The sequence below is a fragment of the Pristiophorus japonicus genome, unplaced genomic scaffold, assembly GCF_044704955.1.
Source record: "Pristiophorus japonicus isolate sPriJap1 unplaced genomic scaffold, sPriJap1.hap1 HAP1_SCAFFOLD_226, whole genome shotgun sequence".
In the NCBI taxonomy this organism is placed as follows: Eukaryota; Metazoa; Chordata; class Chondrichthyes; family Pristiophoridae; genus Pristiophorus; species Pristiophorus japonicus.
The window spans coordinates 623,185-637,321 of NW_027251973.1; the positions used below are offsets into that span (position 1 = coordinate 623,185).

Below are 14,137 nucleotides of genomic sequence, written 5' to 3' on the forward strand. Positions count from 1 at the left end.
TGAGTTGGATGCCCTTTCCTGGTTTCATGCTTTCTTGGAGTCATACTTCTTAACTTTGTTTGTTTACAGGTTATGCTAGTTTAGTAGTTATGATACTAGACTAGAAACTCAGATATTCTGAGTTCATGTCCCACCATGGCAAGTTGTACATTTTGAATTCAATGCATGTGATAATTTGTGGGCTGACATATGAAAAATGACCATGAAAGCTGCCGCATTGTTGTGAAAACCCAACTGGTTCAGTTCCCTTCGGGGAAGGAGTGTGTTCTGGGCTACATGTCACTCCAATCCCACACCACACAGTTGATTCTAAATGCCCTCAGAGTACCTATGGATGGGCAATAAATACTGGCTCAACAGTATTTATTCCACATTCCAAGAATTTAAAAAAAAACGTTATTAACTCAAAATTGTTTAATAACCAGTGATTATTGGTGTTGTGGAAAATATAGCAGATGGAGGGCACTCAATATATTTTAATATACGGTGTTTTATACTTAATCTTTATTATATTACATCATTTTCATTTGGTAGACCACAAGTATAACACAGTTCCTTACAATGTATTTTTTGGCAACAACAGAATACTTTCTACATTCACCTGAAAAAGATGGGAGTGCGCGTGTAAAATATGAGAAGATTCTATCATAGAGGGAGAAAAGGCACATTGATCTACTTTTGGCCTGAATTTTCCTGACGTGGTATTTCTAGTAAGTATCAGTGGCACAAATACAGCTATTGCACATTATACCCTAGATATTAGTGAACTAATGCTTAATGCATGCGTATGGCATTTCTCTGTCTGCTATGATAATGGAGAGTTTGACCCATTTACTTCCAGTTGCTTGTTACAGCTTCACTGTCCATACCAGAGTCAATTTCAGTGTCTGCGTTTCCCACTGTTAGACCAGACTGAGAACAGGCGCTGTAATTATCAGTAGAGGCCATTCCATGTCACCACTAGCTGGTATTTATAACACCTCCATTTTGGTTTTGTCTGTTCAGTCCAAAAGCCATGAGGTAACAACGCTGGAAAATAGAATTTATTTTCACTTTTGCAAACAGTGACAAAATGAAGCTCTCTCTGATCTAGTACAGTATTGGTTACATTAAGTAAGGTGTTTTCTCTTATGTAGTTCCAACAGTACATCCCAGCAATTTTAGAAGAATATCCGGGATGAATATTTCCATTTACTTCACATTCTATACCCACATGGCCTCTCAGAAACACTGATAAATCATTACCAGTATTAATGGTGTCTGCCTTTTCTAGATGGGACTTGAGACAGGGAAACACATTCCTGAGAAGGACAGGCTAACTACCATTTGTTCACATTTTTCTTAACATTTAATGAGACAGACAAGCTCAAATGCAAACCCTAGCAGACTGTATGAGTACAATTATATTGATTTTCCTCATAGTAAAAGTTTCCAAATCACATTAAGTCCCAGTAATTGCACTTTCAGCACACTTTGATAACTGTCTTCACTTATTCAGTCTTTTTGCACTTCTTCCTTGTCCCTTCATTAAGATCCTCCTTTGTCTTGGCTGTGTATGGAGACTGATTGCAAGGGGGGGGGAGCTCTGCATATTGTCACGAGAGCAGACACGATCATGATCATCGTATGTACCCCAGGCGGTCCCAAAGACAATGGGGCAAATGAAGGCTTCAATTGGAGCGAAAGGTGACCCTTGGGAGTGTGTTGCTGTCATGAACACCGACAATGGCAGAATGCAAAATATCAACAGCTAGTGAAATCCATTTACTTTTAGCATTGCTTATTTTGTTGACCTTATTTTCCAATCACTTGTAATTATACATAAGGTAGGAAAAGAAATAGACCATTTAACCCCTCAAGTATGTTTCACCATTCAATTAGATCATGGTTGGTCCATTTACCTGCCTTTGATCCATATTCCGTAGCTAAGAAGAATCTATCGATTGACCCAGTATCCACAGTCTTTTGTGGAGAATCCAGATAGCCACAGTCCTTTGTGTAAAAAAGTGCTCTTGATTTCACTCGTAAATGACTTAGCTCTAATTTTAAGATTTGTCCCCTTATCTTGGATTCCCACACCAGATTTGTTGTTCTTGTATTTGAAGTGGATGACCTCACACTTCTCTCCATTGAACTCCATCTGCTATAGTTTTGCCCATTCACTCAGTCTATCTATGTCCATTTCTAACTTGCTGCTCCCATCCACACACCTTACCGTGCCCTTTTATCTTAGTTTCATCTGCAAACTTGGATGTACAACTTTATATTTTTTCATCCAAGTCATTAATATATACGGGGGCCGACTTTGGTGGCCACCCATTTATCAGTGGCCACCAGGCGGGAGGATCGATTTTGGCGCCCACTGCCGCTGGGGCACGGCAGGAGCCGCTGTGTGGGTGGCAGCGGGATCGGCAGTTGGCGTCAGTCGGCGGGACTCGGAGACAAATGTCATTAGGGTGCGTCAGGTGGAGGCGTCTCCACTCGGGTATTTTCGGAAGGCCTCCACTGCGCATGCATGGAATTTTGGCCTTTTTTTTTGCAGTTTTGGTGATGGGACCTGTCATCATCATAGGCGGTCCCTCGAACGAGGATGACTTGCTTCCACATGAGTTCACAGATATTTCAATGAAGGACCCGATGTTCCAGTCCTGAACTCCAATTGAGGGGATGGAAGATGCCTGTGCATGGATTTTTTTAACGTGTGGTGACCGTTGCACATCAATCACCACACGGGGTTGACAGAGCTCGGCCTTTATCCAGTGGCAAGGGTTGAACCAGGACGGCTGGAGACCTGCTCTGCTACACGAACCTAGTGCACACACATATCGCAATGTGGGCTGGCCCGTGCTGCCCCTGGGCCCTCGTCTCTTCTGGGCCCCGTACATTCATTCGCCGCACCTCCGCCCACGATGTTCCAGGGCCCGGCGCTCCAGCTCTATAGCCCCAAGGGACCTGTAGTCCTTTTGTGGCCCTTGCACGCTAAGGAAGTGCACATGGCCATAAAAGGAGAGCACTCAATTGCATCTTCGAGGAGAGAGCAGACAGAGAAGAGAGGAGAGAGAAGACAGAGAGGAGAAAGAGGAGACTGAGAGAGAGGAGACAGGAGAGGGAGAGAGAGAGGAGAGAGTTGGAGGTAGAGAGCAGAGGTGGCATTGGAGAGGGGCCAGTCCAAGTTGCAGAGGGGGCAGTGTGACAAATTTATACCCAGACTCTTGAGCAGCCATTCCTCTCATCATAGAGATGATTGGGCAGAAATCGTCAATGAAGATTGGCAAAACCAGGCCCAGAGCTCCGTGGTTCAATAAGCAGGAGTTGGAGGAGCTAGTGACAGAGGTGGAGCGCCGGTACAGCGAACTCACCCGGGATGGTCGTGGCAAGCCTCCACCAGCCCAATACCGTCATCTTTGGATGTACATAGGTCAGATGGTCAGTGCAATGGGCAACATGGAACGAGATGGGGACCAATGCCGCAAACAGTGGAACGATTTGGTGGCGACAGCTAAAGTGAGCACAAATTTATTCGTCCCTCCTGTCCAAGCCCAAAAAGGTTGTGCGTGCGATGTGTCTGTGTGTGTGGGAGTGTGTGTGGGAGGCATGAGCAAAGGGGGTAAAGGCTGCAACGTTTGTTTGTGTAGAGAAAACAAGCAGCTAAACAAGCAAGCCTGAGTGCGACCAGAGGGGGCTCCACACCCGAGGATACCGGATCCTTCCTGCACCCCCAGCCCATATCACCCATGTCCACCGCTCCCACCTCTGCCACCCAGGGCCAGGAAGAAGAGCCCCTTCACCTGGAGAAGCCAGAAGTGGCTGGCATCAGCTTCCTACCAAGTCAGCCAAGTGTCCCCAGAACCTCGGATCGGGCTCAGATTTCCTGAGGTTTCCAACAGACTCAACTCAAGAAAGCTCAAGCAAGCGCAGAGGCCGTGGCTCAAAGGGAAGCAAGGCCCCACCACCTAGCAGCAGCGAGCAACCACCTGCGGATGCAGCACGGCTTGCTCTAATGAACCAGATGGTGCAGCTATCAACCACCGGTGCGTGAAGGTAGGTCGCGAGCTGCTGCAGATCATGGCTGGAATAGTTGGCAGCATCGCTACATTCACCAAGCAGGATCAAAGGAGGGAGCGCCTTCTCACAGTGTTGGAGCGCACAACAGAAAGCGTTGAGGCCATAAGGCAGGAGATGGCTTCTGCACGCGTGCTGCAAGCTCCTGACCCCACACCCTCAAAGCAGACGGATGCGGAGGAGCAGGACATCCCGGCACCTTCGGTCCCGCGCCCTATGTTCTCACTGATAAACACACGTCTGCACACATCCCGGTGCCCTCCTACACAACCTCCTCAACCAGAGGCAGTGAGGGGCAGGGAAGGGCCAATCCATCGTGTAGGCATGGGGAGGAAGAGGAAATCGGGCATAGCTGCAAGAGCACGGGGGGGGGGGGGTGGCGGGGGAGAGAGGTGGTGATGCCGAGTGGAGGGGTGGGTGTTGCTTCCTCGTGTAAATGTATGTATATGTCATAATATTATGTAACATTTGTCATTGTGCACTTGTAAATACACTCACATTGTTCACCCTCTGTTTGTGCGTGTGTCATTTTAATATCATGTGTGATGCGTTGCGCTAAACACACATCTGTCCCTCAGGTCATCTGCTTCATCAGGAATATCTTCCCATCCACATCTGACTGCAGTGTATAATGGGGGTACAGGGCTGTAGTAATAACCGCCCTCCTGTATGGCTCAGAGACAGGGATCACATACAATAGACACTTCAAGTCGCTGGAGAAATACCACCAACGATGTCTCCGCAAGATCCTGAAAATCCCCTGGGAGGACATATGGACCAACGTTAGCGTCCTCGACCAGGCCAACATCCCCAACATTGAAGCACTGACCACACTCGATCAGCTCCGCTGGGCAGGCCACATTGTTCGCATGCCTGACACGAGACTCCCAAAGCAAGCGCTCTACTCTGAACTCCTTCACGGCAAACGAGCCAAAGGTGGGCAGAGGAAACGTTTAAAGAACACCCTCAATACCTCCTTGATAAAGTGCAACATCCCCACTGACACCTGGGCGTCCCTGGCCAAAGACCGCCCTAAGTGGAGGAGGTGCATCCGGGAGGGCGCTGAGCACCTCGAGTCTCATCGCCGAGAGCATGCAGAAAGCAAGCGCAGGCAGTGGAAAGAGCGTGCGGCAAACCAGTCCCACCCACCCTTTCCCTCAACGACTGCCTGTCCCATCTGTGACAGAGACTGTAATTCTCGTATTGGACTGTTCAGTCACCTAAGAGTGGAAGCAAGTCTTCCTCGATTCCGAGGGACTGACTATGATGATGATGATGATGATGATGATAATGGGTCCTGTCATCAGGCAAGACGACAATGAATGCAGGAAGGCTGCCACTCAATTACTCTAGTTTACCAAGTTACAGGGCAGACCTTAAGGCCAAACATGGAGGAGTGCCACCCCTGAGATGACATGGTCATCAGTTACATTGCAGTACATTGTGCGAGACAATTAATGAATCAGCTTGGATGTACAAAATGTGAGATGTGAGATTCAGTCACTCATAATAATTTTCCCTTCGCCATTGGCCTTCCCAATGAAGGACTTTCAGCAAGGTGCAATAAAAAAAGCCTCCATTGGCTTAGTCACACTTCAGCCGGTTTTATGACATCCAATTTAAACATCACCATCAGCAAGAAAGTAATGCAACATTGACCTAACTTCTTTCCAGCAGTCCCACTGATATGGTGCAGAATCCAACTGGCTGCCGTGATGTGATGGCCACCAGCACTCCCACCCAGCCGATGTGCCAGAATTGCCTCCCATTGCACTCCACCGCTGCCTATCTCCCTCCCTCCCACCCGATCTGCAAGTGCTGGCCGACTGCCGCCCAGACCTGCTTTTCCAGAGCGGGCCTTCTGGTGGGCGGCAGGTCGACAGGAGGCCAGGAAAAATAACCAAAATGGACGTTTACAGATATCCGTCAGGGGCGAGCGGGACACTGTGATGTGGGCGGAACTGGGCGGAACCTCGACGGCAGATGGGCAATTCCATTTCCGGCGGAACCTTGGCGGCTGCGGGGGGACAGTGACAAAAGTCGGGTTCATGGTGTAAAACTAGTACGTTGTCTCTGGATGTTTTGTAACTTTTAGCTGACCCTGCGATTTTTTAAATTCTTTTGTCGAAATTTAATTGAACCTGTTTTATCTGGTGCTACAGGAAAGTGGAGTTGAGGCACTTCATTCACAGGATAGCAAGCTAGTGGGAGATGTTACTTGGTTATATAATATCACTAATATTGGTTTATAAAGTGTTTAAGAGTTCTCTCAGTTTTTAAAGTGAAGAGTCAGCTGCTGCTCCATAGGAGGCATAAGGAACCTGAAGAACTGCACTGAATGAGAATGCTCCCCTTTTGTCGACCATCCAAAACTTATGTAAAAACCGCCTCTTATCCAAATTATATTTCAAAACTTGTCATCCCTCAAACTACCACCACGCCAGACTGTGGGTTATAACGCCAAATTAGTATCATTACATAAGAATTAGGAGCAGGAGTAGGCCATTCAGCCCCACGAGCCTGATCTGCCATTGAGATCATGGCTGATCTTCTACCTCAACTCCACTTTCCTGTACTATCCCCATATCCCTTAATTCCCTTATTATCTAAAAAAATCTATCGATATCTGTCTTGAATGTACTCAAAGACTGAGCTTCCACAGCCTTCTGGGGTAGAGAATTCCAGAGATTCACCACCCTCTGAGTGAAGAAGTTCTTCATCTGAGAAGCTCTTCATCTCAGTCCTAAATGGCCGACCCTTTATTCTGAGACTGTGACCCCTGGTTCTAGACTCTTCAGACAGAGGAAACATCCTCCCTGCATCTACCCTGTCAAGCCCTGTAAGAATGTTGTATGTTTCAATGCGATCACCCCTCTGGCACAGCAGTAGTAGTATAGGTTGATATGTCTGGTACTACGGTAGCATTATGGATTATTAAATAAATCAGTCCAGCAGTGGTATGTGTCAGTATATCTGGCAGCCTAGTGATGATCTGTATTAGTATCTCTGACATATCAGTGGTAGCATGGATTAGTATGTCTGGCAGTGGTAATGTTATGGGAATTGGCATGTCTGTAGTGCAGTGGTGATGTGCACAAATTATCTGGTCATTATCACATTGCTGTTTGTGGGACCTTGTTGTGCGCCCATTGGCTCCCATGTTTCCTACACTACAACAGTAACTACAGTTCAAAAAGTACTTCATTGGTTGTAAAGCTCTTTGGGAATATAAATGCAAGTCTTTCTTTGTTTGGTATTTCTGGCAGTCAGTGATAGTGTGGGTTGGTATCACCGACAGTCTTATGGCCTTGGCATTCCAGGTGATATGTTCCATTAGTGTCTTTGGCTTTGCTTTCGGACTGAATTTTGTGCTGTCCAAAGCCTCAATAATTGCTCACTCTAAAGGATATCATTAAGTATGGCCAGGCCCTGTATTCATCCAATTCATGCAGCATGGACTGGGACATCCCCTTGTAAACCGTTGCTCCATATTATTGGTGGGAATGCATCCACTAATAGTAAAGTGAAAAAGTCCACTTTATACTCGCAGCAGGACAATCAATCTTATTGTGCCTGATGCCCACCCTTGATGCCAACATGTTTGCTTATTTTAAAGATCAATCAATCAAAAAAATTGAGAATTTTGTCAAGGACTCACTCACCTCCCCACTTACCTCAGCTGGACAAGTGCGGCTTACAACTGACAGTAGGTAGAAACCCCAGGGGGAAGGGCAGACCACAGTGAAAGGGTTAACATGTCTCTCTGTTTGTGTCAGTTGTGGCTCAGTGGGTAGTACTCACTCCTCTGAGTCAAAAGGTCATGGGTTCAAGTCCCACTCCAGAGTCTTGAGCCTAAAATCTAGGCTGACACTCCCAATGAAGTACTGAGGGAACGCTGCACTATCAGAAATTCCATCTTTTGGATGAGACGTTAAACCAAGGCCCCATCTGCTCTCTCAGGTGGACATAAAAGATCACATGGCACTATTTGAAGAAGAGCAGTTCTTCTTGGTGTCTTGACCAATATTTATCCCTCAACAAAAGTCACTAAAAAAAGATTATCTGTTCATTAATACATTGCTGTTTGTGGGAGGTTGCTGTGTGCAATTGGCTGCTGCGTGTTCCACATTACAACAGTGACTACACTTCAAAAGTATTTTGTTGGCTGTAAGACTTTTTTCTTTGCTTACTGGGAATGTTTTATCACCGTGTACTTATTCGAGTGCATAAAATCTCAAGCACACAACAAATAACAGGAAAACATTCTTTTGAACACTAACTTGTGCTTTACCGACTTATTTTCTTCTCACCTTAAATGTAATTCCTGTACCATGTGGCCTTGTGCCTCGATCCCAACATCTCATCACTGAGTGCATGCAGAAAACAAGCGTAGGCAACGGAAGGAATGAGCGGCAAATCTGTCCCACTCTTCTTTACCCTCAACGACTATCTGTCTCACCTGTGACAGGGACTGTGGCTCTCGTATTCGACTGTTCAGCCACCTAAGGACCCATTCTAAGAGTGGAAGCAAGTCTTCCTCATTTCCGAGGGACTGCCTATGATGATGATGGGCCTCGCAGTTGTTGCTATGCTCAGAATATAATCATGAACATTTCCAGACAATGTATAAAAACAGTAACGTTACTAATGAATAACAATTTTGGGCGTCCTCCCCTCCAAATCCAATGTACGGTAATATATTTTTCACCAGTACAAAACTATTCTGTGTTTCACCAAAATGCTTTGTGAAATATAAGTAACAATATAATTTATACCGTTCGTGATACTGTTATATGTGAAAAGTGCCGTGTGAATCTCGCATTGTCCTTGGACATTCGGCAAAGCTCATCAGCATTTAAAGAAATTGACATATTCTCAGTCTTTTCCCTTTCATGCGTCACATATCATGGTCATATTTCATCAACAACAACAACTTGTATTTATATAGCACCTTTAATGCAGTAAAACGACCCAAGGCGCTTCATAGGTGTGTTATAAGACAAAACAAATAAATTTGACACCGAGCCACAAAAGAAATTATGGCAGATGACCAAAAGCTTGGTCAAACGGGTAGGTTTTAAGGAGTGTCTTAAAGGAGGAAGAGAGCTAGAGAGGCGGATAGATTTAGGGAGGGACTTTCAGAGCTTGGGGCCCAGGTCGCTGAAGGCACAGCCACCAATGGTTGAGCAATAGTTATTTAATATTTCCTCCATCAGTTGGAAGAATGCAATAAATTAATCAGCCCAAAGTTTACACAATTGCAAGGGAGGTTTCACTCCTCCAAGGTTGGACTAATCACCTCGCCCTCCTTTTTCTGCATCCTAGAAATGGAGGTCTCTGTTTTTACATATTGTTTCAGCCTCATGTCTTGATACACAACACTTAAAGAACACCAAAACAAAGACAAGAAGCTTTGAGTAACAATCAAGGTTGAGTTTCAACATTTCAGCCCCTCCTGATCCTTTAGGTTGCAAGTGCCACCAGGCATCTACTTACCAATACATCTCAATGATTAGCAAAAAGTGTTTCAAGGCAATGCCTGGCGTGTCGCACTCATAAAACGTACCTTTATTTCTACGAATTGAAAAGATTTATTTACCTTCGTAACAACCATGAAAATGGTGAACAGGAAGACGATGTTGTGTTTGGAAATGGACAGCCAGTGGGTCTGCTGTAAGGTGAAGATAACTGCTCCAACCAGACTGGCTTTTGTCGGGCTGTGAGAGGACATAATAAAATTGCACAGTTAGCTTCACCGTCTGTGCAATATTCCCAATGTTTTAGTAGTAATTTTTTTGGTGAGGTTTTTATGTGGCCTCGGTCTCCTGGGCCCAAGCCACTCTTATGGCTGAAAAGGACAGAATGGGTTGCTTGCTTTCAGGTACATCCAGGAGGTTTATGACACCAGCTCATCAATGATGTTCTTCACAACTCTTCCATTCCCCTGTGGAGAGGCATCTGGCCTCTGCCACCAACCCACCCCACACCCGATCCCCCCTACTCCACTCACGCAGCAGCATAGCCGAGGCTGGGAGAACAGGACTGAACTTGCATGTATCACAGTAGTCAAAGATTTAATCACTAAATCCCCCACTCCAGAAATACTGGGGGCGGAGGTTAAATTAGTCTTGAGTGACAAAATTGTGCAGAGTCAAAAGCATGCTGCCGATTCGCTCTCGCCCATTTGTGCTGCCGCCCAACACATATTTACCCCCATTGTGCTGCCATTTTCACTTACAAGGACATGTTGAGAAACTCATTTGATTCTGGCTTCCAGACTCCACGAATTAGCTGCTCAAAGTTGGAGATCAATGCAATTCCAGCACCTGTAGGGAACAAAACAATAATGAGCACCACTAGTTAATATTCCAGGTGGCTCTGTGTTTTTTTGAGTTGATTGTACAACTTGGTTTTTCTCTCTTTACAGACATCGATTTCCAGGCCAAAAAATGGTACATTTTTTTCAAACCAACACCAGACCCAGTGCCAACACCAATCCCATTTCAGGCTCCATCACAAGCAAATACATTTTTCTGGAGTGCCTCTAATGAGATGCCCAATTGCTCAGATGCAGGAAGGAGTTATATGCACAAAATGAATATTTAGCACTGATACGCCTAGTTTAACATCTCAAAAAATAAAGAGATAAAAGGCTACTTACCTTTGGCCCATCCAACCAAAACCATGATGATCCATCCATGGTGATAGGCATGGTGAGCATGGTCAACACCCACACTAATTTTGTGGACCCGCACCACCTCTTTCATAGCAGTGAGGACCAACTTCACAGGCATGAAGGCCACACATTTGTAGAAAAGGTTCAATGGACAGTAAAAGATGAGGTACCTAAGTTGAAAGCATGGGTTCAGTTTGTGTTGGTAATGAATGTTCACGGACTTTCAATATTAACTGCTAAAATCCATTGATTAGGTGCAGTGTAAAACCAACATTAATCTCACCAAATGTATGTTTTTAATATGATTTACTTTGATGATATTTTTCCCCCACAGCACCCTGGAGCAGTAGGACACAGGTTCAAGCTCATGCCTCTGCTGGGCTCTGAAACTCAACGAGCAAATGAGGAGATTGTAAATAGAGGAATCTTTAGTTGGAGGAAAAAAATTAAAAGGGTAAGGGAACTTAGAGAACAGTCAGACCGCTCTTATCGCCTGATTACAAAGCAGCATTGATAGAAGTCTCAATGGAGGTCCACCACTTATCTCCTGTTGGTTCAGGAGGATGTGCAGGGAAGGAGGAATCTAAAAAGGTGTTCCCAAAATGTGTCAGCTGTGGCTCAGTCATAAGGTTCTCACCTCTGAGTCATAAGGTTGTGGGGTCAAGTCTCACTTTGGAGACTTGAGCATAAAATCCAGGCTGACACTCCTGCTTGAAGGCTCGACTGGCCGAATGGCCTACTCCTGCACCTATTTTCTATGCTTCTACGTTGCTATGATGCTATACTGAAGGAGTGCTGCATTGTTGGAGGTACCATCTTTTGCATATGACAGAAAATTAAAGCCCTGTCTGCCCTCCCAGGAACATGTAAAAGATCTCATGGATCTATCTTTGAAGAGCAGGAGTATTCTCTCCAATGTCCTGGACAATATTTATCCCTCAACTAACATCACTAAAACACAGATTATCTGATTATCTCATTGCTGTTTGTGAAATCTTGCTGTGTGCAAACTGGCTGCCGTGTTTCTCTGCATTACAATAGTGACGACACCGCAAAATGACTTCAATAGTTGTAAAACGCTTTGGGACGTCCTGAAGTCGTAAAAGGCGCTATGTAAACACAAGTTCTTTCTTTTTCAAAAAAAGGGGAGACATATGGGCACAATACGCTGGAACTCGGCCCTTTCACTTTTGAAACTGGTATGAATGCAACCTAGAGGGAACCATGTTCTCCTTTCTATGATCACTGCTGCCCTGTAAAGTTCCACTTCTTTCCAGTCTTTGAAATAAAGTGAATTACCGTTAGCAAAAATCGCCATCACTAAGAATTTCAACTGTTTTGCAATCCATTTTTGTTCTTCTCAAAAACATTGTTCCCAGATCTTGGTAAGATGTGACTGTCATGTGACAGTCATTAGCACAAATCTATTGCGTTTCCAAACCTGTATCCATTGGAAATGAAACCAAGTGTGGGATACAATTGATGCAGCTGAAAATCCCTTTGGGTGAACTATAAGATCCATCACTCACAATACTGTACAGTTCTCCTGAGAGCAGAGAAGGTTAAGGGATGATTTAATAGAGATGTTCAAAATTATGAAAGGTTTTGATAGAGTAGATAGAGAGAAACTGTTTCCACTGGCACAAGGGTCAGTAACCAGAGGACACAGATTTAAGATAATTGGCATAAAAACCAAGGGAGTCATATGGAGAATGTTTTTCCCCAGCGAGTTATGATGATCTGGAATGCACTGCCTGAAAGGGCATTGGAAAAAGAGTCAATAGTAACTTTTGAAAGAGAATTGGACAAATACTTGAAAAGGGAAAAAATTGCAGGACTATGAGGAAAGAGCAGAAGTGTGGGATTAATTGGATAGCTCAGAGAGCTGGCACAGGCATGATAGGCTGAATGGTCTCCTGTGTTGTCAGATTCTATAAACAAATGGGTCTGAAGTACAATAATTGGAGTGAGAGGCAGTCTAGTGTTGGTGAGTCCTTCCCTGCATGTATTAGCATTTTAGTTCAGATAAAGGATACGATCTCTCCACATACAATAGACTCCATTACAGGCTTTAAATTGTGTCCCCAAATTACTCAGCAGCTTGGTCATTCTTAGCTAACATGTAACAGATATTAATTTGTATATTAGTCTAACTGTATGTGTAAACAGTTATGCTTATGATTCATTTCCTTTAATGACTCAGTACTCTATCCATCATAGGCAGTCCCTCGGAATCGAGAAAGACTTGCTTCCACTCTTTAAAATGAGTTCTCAGGTGGCTGAACAGTCCAATACGAGAACCACAGTCCATGTCACAGGTGGGACAGATAGTCGTTGAGGGTCAAGGAGGGTGGGATTGGTTTGCCGCACGCTCTTTCTGCTGCCTGAGCTTGATTTCTGCATGCTCTTGGTGATGAGACTCGAGGTGCTCAGCGCCCTCCTGGAAGCACTTCCTCCACTTAGGATGGTCTTTGGCCAGGGACTCCCAGGTGTCAGTGGGGATGTTGCACTTTATCAGGGAGGCTTTGAGAGTTGCCCTTTTAACCTTTGGCCCACCTTTGGCTCATTTGCTGTGAAAGAGTTCCGAGTAGAGCGCTTGCTTTGGGATTCTCGTGTCTGGCATGCGGACAATGTGGCCTGCCCAGCGGAGCTGATCAAGTGTGGTCAGTGCTTCAATGCTGGGGATGTTGGCCTGGTCGAGGACGCTAATGTTGATGCGTCTGTCCTCCCAGGGGATTTGTAGGATCTTGCGGAGGCATCGTTGGTGGTATTTTTACAGCGACTTGAGGTGTCTACTGTACATACAGGAGGGCGGGTATTACTACAGCACTGTAGACCATGAGCTTGGTGACAGATTTGAGGGCCTGGTCTTTGAACACTCTTTTCCTCAGGCAGCCAAAGGCTGCACTGGTGCACTGGAGGCGGTGTTGAATCTTGTCGTCAATGTCTGCTCTTGTTGATAAGAGGCTCCTGAGGTATGGAAAATTGTCAGGGCTGCGCTGTGGATCTTGATGACTGGGGGGACAGTGCTGTGCAGCGAGGACAGGCTGATGGAGGACCTTTGTCTTACGGATGTTTAGCATAAGGCCCATGCTTTCGTACGCCTCAGTAAATACGTCGACTATGTCCTGGAGTTCAGCCTCTGGATGTGCGCAGACGCAGGCGTCATCTGCATACTGTAGCTCGACGACAAAGGTTGGAGTGATCTTGGACCTGGCCTGGAGACGGCAAAGGTTGAACAGGTTCCCACTGGTTCTGTAGCAACGGCTCAGTACTATGTGGTGTGGTGTGTCAATGAGCAATACAAATCAGGAAAGTAAGATTCCAATCCCTAGTTTTAGTAGCATTGACAACAGAACCATTAGCCACAGAATCTTGAGTTCAGAAGGGGAAATCAGC

General features: G+C 45.4%; 1 pseudogene; it reads right to left on the minus strand.

Moving 5' to 3' along the window:
• Nucleotides 1-1,385: 1,385 nt before the first annotated feature.
• Nucleotides 1,386-14,137, minus strand: part of LOC139245641 (trimeric intracellular cation channel type A-like) — a 28,925-nt pseudogene continuing 16,173 nt past the window's right edge.